The 6,103-nt window shown below is 31.5% G+C and overlaps 1 protein-coding gene across 3 annotated transcripts in view; it reads left to right on the top strand.

Annotated features, from left to right (window-relative positions):
• Window positions 1–2,054: 2,054 nt before the first annotated feature.
• The window catches only part of LOC125064119 (flocculation protein FLO11-like), a 48,742-nt gene continuing 44,693 nt past the window's right edge, over window positions 2,055–6,103 (top strand). Inside the window, exon 1 of one of the 3 annotated variants that reach the window (XM_047670923.1) lies at window positions 2,055–2,332. The gene's annotated coding sequence lies outside the window, so the exon portion shown is untranslated. Of the gene's footprint in view, window positions 2,333–2,698; window positions 2,791–6,103 lie in introns of those variants that run through there. The other 2 variants (XM_047670925.1, XM_047670924.1) reach the window with 2 other exon arrangements.

The following is a 6,103-nucleotide window of genomic DNA, read 5'->3' as shown; positions in this document are numbered from 1 at the left end:
GTCCCTAAAACTATTTGTAAAATTAATGATTATGTGGTAATTTTACCGTAGATTTGTTAAAAGCAACGATGCTCAAATTAAGATCCTTACCTTACCTTACATTATTTAAATCATTAATATTAAACGAATACTTATTGTGAAGTTCAGGATAATAGGCCAAACTTCAGGCCAAATTTCTACTTGTATTATCAATGTCTTTTGTCAATGCAAAATATATGACGTATTAATAACAGTCAACTTCCAAACATTGTCGTTAAAATGTATCCGTAGAAGCTAAATAATAATTAAACACGTAAAATTGTATGTAGACCTGAAACAGATAAAAAAAATTAAGGATTTTGTGAAATCTAAAATAATTAATTTAGAATTAACGACACAGAATCTATTGAGAAACTTTACCTTTTAATCTACTGCAGTTTTATTTCGAATGACACTGAAAAATATCAAATTTCTCTGACTTTTTCTTTCTCCGGCTGTTCAACCCTGTCAAAAAGGTAATTTTTTTTTTTTTAGTTTAATTTACTTTACTACTAATGTTACTAGTACTACTAATGTTATTACTAGTACTAGTATAATGCTACTACTAGTAACATTAATAGTAGCGGTTAAGTATAAGCAGAAATATATTCTTTTTCACTTTTAAGCGTGTTTTTTTTTATTTTTTGTTAAAAAGCAGGCATGCGTAGCAGCATGCAAATGTTCGTGCATGTGTATTTTGTATGAGACTGTGTGTGAACTCTTGTATTTAAATAGCTAAAAAAGTAGTTGCGTAAAGCTAAAATCAAATTAGAAATAATAATAAACAAACGTATATGTCTTATGTCTCAGCCATTTATTAAAGAAGGTTAAACGATACCACATAAAAATCATGAATTATCTTACAACTGTGAAAAATACTAACTATTTTTTTTTCTTTGAACTATTTGTTCCAATTTAAAGGCTGAAAATTGTATTTTTTTTTTTATTATTATTTTATTTGTACAAAACTGGAGCGCAGTTGATTCTCCTTGCTACGTTTACTTCGTTTCGTATTTCAGTAATTCCTCTTACACGCATGGTTGTCAGGTCAAGTCCATCGAGTTTACAGAACGCTATTCGAAAGGAAGTTTCGCCCTCCTTAGCGAATTAACTATACATGTATAACTGATTTTTACTGAAATTTGAAATCAACGAATAACCCCAAAATATTTGATCTTCTATGCATTACATTTTAATAACTAAAAATCTTCCAAAGTGTTCGACGGATTTTGATGCAATTTTCGTTTTTAGAAAGAACGATAAACGACCAGGATTTGCGCTACAGGTTATTTGCGAAGCATTTTTCTCCAATTCGTTATTTTAATCCTTATTTAGGTGAATACGTTAATTATTTTGAGCATTTAAGATAGATTAAAAATGTCTTGTGCATTCGAATGAGTTTAGAAAATATTAGCGTTTCCAAATCAATGTGCAACGAAAAAATCGTGCGCTGCGAAACGGGTGGTTGGAACGATCGGAACTGGCTGTAATAATAAATTTTTGACCTTGGCAGGTAAATTTATCCAAATTCGAATTTATAACCCGCGGTGGACACATTTTGATCAATGTTTCACCATACCATAATAATTAATATTTCTCATTTTATACATACTTATATAATCTAATAAATAAATAAAACGATATAAAATAAATATGCCTACTTAATATTTTCTTGCTAAGCGTACTTCTTAATTCCTTTTCTAAGAAGCCGGGGAAGATCGCTAGTATAATGATAAAAGGATGTTACGAATGCATACCGGCGTATAACATACTCGCTCTCCTTACATGTAAAGTTATACTCGCCTAAAATTTCAATGAACCGTGACCGATGCTTTACGTAGTAATATCTATTAAAATGTTCATCAATGCATAATCGTCTACATTTTTATCGGTAATGCAGGGAAATGAGAGACCTCTGTTTTTCTCTTTCGCGATCGTAAAGGGAGACGTTGCGCGTGCGCGGGCGCCGCAAACGAGGTCTCAAGCGAACCGCCTAGAGCAGCAAGTCTCGTAAGTAAAAGTAACTTTTAACAATACCTTGGCAGCGCCTGCGCGCTGCGTATGTCAGTTTTGCTTACTCCTACCGCGCGGTAATACGTGTTTCACGATCGTTTACTCTCGGCCGACGTAAACCTCGCCAGTGTCATTTTCATAATTTGTTTTTCTTTACGTGACCTTCAACTCTTTCCCCATGGATTGGTTCAAACTTCACAGTGAATAAATACCATTTGGGTGGTTTTTTTTTATACCACATAACGTTACTGATAAATTAAACATAGTTGCCGCCAGTTTTGGATGTTACACTCAGTCGAACGTAAGTTGTTTTATTTTATTAATAGTAAGATAAATTACATATTTACGCCAACTATATATTCAATGCAATAGTTTGAAGTAGAACTGGTTGCAATTAATTTATTATCACTCGTTTATATTTGTGTTAAACGCGTTACGAATGTAATGTCGAAAGTGGATGTCTATTTCCCGCCAGTGAGTGGTCAGCAGGCTAGTCGGTAAGCGAGTGATTATGACCAACTTGCAATCGAATCATTAAAACTGGTTCCATTTATTATAGACACGTGTTGCCTTGTCTCGGACATAAACCAGTATATCACAACTGTCACACAATGCATAAACCTGATACTTGTTATGCAGTCGTGAGCTAAAAACACACGCCCTACGAAACCCATCTAGTCGTTGTTATTCAGCGAGAATTGTAAATTAAGTGCATCGTTTAAACTTCAATTCAGGGTGTCCAGCTCTACTCGGTAAGACGTACGTACTTCATACATAATAAAATCAAATTGTTTATAACTCAAGACAATGAAAAAAAAACTTCGATTCAATCGAATAATTATATATTTCTAACTATTATTGCTATTGATGTATTTGTAAAATATATTTAATTGCCTATTGACAAACAGATCTGTGCTGTGTTTACAATGAAATCTTGAAAGTAGCAACTTATACAGTAGGCACGTAAGGTTGGACTTCAATGACAGAAGATTGAAAGTAAATCCTTATTAAACACCTGGCGACTATTTTGCTCACGATTTACCCATACGTGTCAATTTGCTTTCCCCTATCTGATTTGCAATGCAGAGGACAAACGCCCACTATATTACTTATACCACTTTAGAATGCAGAAATACACAAAGCTCTCATGAATATCAATATCGTACTAAATTTAGTTAATTAAGGATATAAATGTAAATAATATACTTATTAAATTCGTCTAAAAACAAACTAACGAACGTATTGTCGTAATTACAATCGTCTTCCCGGTATTAATACATGCAAAGATATCGTGACAATAAGGAAACTCGTTTCGCTTTTCTCTTTATAATCTATTTCCTAATACTATTTTCACTTTTAATCATCACATTACAAATAAATTAAACAATAGAAACACGAATCCTAAAAAATACTAAAATGACTTAAATCAAATAAAAAACATACTTGAATATTAATAATTTGATTGTCACCTGTTTCATAATAATAACTCATATAAAAGAGACCGCCATTTATTGAAATTAATTTAATACATTGTTTTGAATACTGCACAGTCATTGAAATATATTTATTATCAAGGGCATATTAGAATAATTTAAAAAAAACTTTGAAAGCGGCAATAATATATTTTATATATATATGTATATATGTAACTTAAAATTCACATATTGAATTATATACAATATAAAGTATAATATACAATATAATAATTTAAATGAACTGACTTATTCTGAGAATTTCGATATGAATATTTACTACTTAAACCAATTCAAACAATCTATTTGTGTTTAAGTGTGAATATCCAAGTGAAGTTTTGAGTTTCTGAGTCCGGTCACGACGCGAGTTGTCTGATTATACACCCAATACAACATTCCTCTTAGTTTGCATTTAGGATCATCTGTATTCGTAAAATACACTATTGAATACGTTTTCTGAAATATCCGCAAGGGAACATAATAACCAGATTAATGGTCATAATTATTGTCCTATATGAGCAACAAATTAATAAAATGAATCGGATATTATGTCACATTTTTTAATTTGTTACAGATCTTATAAGAATTACGCAAGACCTATAAAAGTACACTCAAATTAGCTCAATCGATTTAAACGATATTTTTTTGGATATATTCATCCATTTTATTAATCGATTCGCATTCGACCTTTAGAAGTGGCGCAACTATTAACGTGCTTACGACTCGCTCCAGCGAACACTTTCGAACGAGCCTGTCGTGTACGCAAAGCCTGAGCTCCTTAAGATTTGATTTCAGAAAAATTGTGACCTTCAAATGTCTTTAAATAAAAATGTATTATCCTCATCTTAATTAAATCTAGCGCCATGTCAAAACTTATATAGCCGTTTGAGATCTAATCGCACCAGATAATTTATCTTGTATTAAAAACCGTCAACGGAAGTCGTAAATCAAAATATATGAACTCGAATACATTCTCACATCTAATCTTACAACTAGTCAATTTCGGATAAATTTATGTTTAAGTCATAACTTTTATTGATTGGAATTTTGTTTTATGGATTCAAAATACAAATACAAATAAATACGAATAAATTTCGTTTTCAAGGTTTTTATTGAATCTAAACAAATATTGTTATTTTTTGATCAATATGCTTTCGGAAAGAGCCATTTCTTAGAGAAATAAGAGGCTTCAAAATGTAACTGATGTATTGAAACTGAGGAAAGTGGAGAGGGATTCCGCTCCCCTCCGAGACCACTCCCATTAAAAGGTAATACCCGATATATTACTTCGAGATATTATAACCAATCTTTGGCTTGCTAGTCGTGACCAGCCTCTTCCGGTCCGTCTCCCGCTGGTGCCCGTGCTTTGCTTTGTTTCAGCGTGCCGTACCTTCCTCCGCGTCTTTACAAACAAGTCTACGTGGAGGCGGTACGGGCCAGTTCGGTTCTAAGACAGTTTTCTGTGACCTATCACATTGATTGAGCATTATCGCATATATCTGAGAAATGATTGTTTCTACACTAATACTATATGGAACAAAAAAATCCTGTCTCTTTAAGGCCTCCAATTTTTGTAGAAAACATAATCCTCTGAGATCAGAATTTTGTACAAAAGAATATAAACTTTTTTTTCTAGATTTGACCTTGAAATTGAAATATGCGGGTATTTTTTTTATCATATTTGTTATAAAAGCGTCGAAATACATAATGATGTATAATAAAAATCAGACCCATCCGAGGTATGGGTTAAACGGAATTACAACTCTTATTTATTTAAATTTATTTCTCGTTCCCATTTTACAACTTTGGTTTTTAAATTTGTACAACCTTAATATGTAATATTTTACTATTTTTTTATATCTCAATTTTTAGTTTTAAATAGAAATCATATTTCGTTATAGTAAATACGGATATCTCATAAAGTGAAATGTAGTCTACCTTTGACCCTTAGTAACGTGTCAGCGTGTCGTTATAATTATGAATTATTTTATTTAAATTATAATGATAAAAAATCATAGAATTTTTTATCTGTTACATAATGAAATATTATTGAATGTTTATACAAAAATGTATTTACATTTGGCAAGTACGATATTTTCATTTGCGTCTTTGGCAACTGTTGTTGTATCGTTGATTGAAAATTTAATACTATTATGCGTACGTAATATTCTTACTGTATATAAGCGTTTCATAGAAAAACACACAAACCATTAGTATTAGTTTATTATAAATTCACTAGAGTCTATATAGTACGGTTTTAATTCATTTAAAGCCTTAATTGTATTCAAGGAGATAAATTATAATCCGGGAAAAACAGCTCAATGCCAAAAACCCAAATCTATTACATAAAATTCCTTATCATTTTCATTGTCTGACGCATCACTTGTAAGATATTTGCATAATCATATTTTTCAAGGTCGCCGCTTACGCTCACCTTAGATGAAAACTTTGTTCAAGATTAAAGAGTTAGTGAGTCAGTGGAATTAGAAGTACAAACGATTAAATTCGATGTCCTGGTTAGCAATCTATATATAAATAGCACACGTATCAAAAGTGTTGTCATAAGCCTACTTGAACAAAGAATATTTTGATTTTTGCTA

The sequence above is a fragment of the Vanessa atalanta genome, chromosome 5 (genome assembly GCF_905147765.1).
Source record: "Vanessa atalanta chromosome 5, ilVanAtal1.2, whole genome shotgun sequence".
NCBI lineage: Eukaryota > Metazoa > Arthropoda > Insecta > Lepidoptera > Nymphalidae > Vanessa > Vanessa atalanta.
Note: the sequence above shows the minus strand (reverse complement) of the source record. Positions and strands in the feature narration are given on the sequence as shown.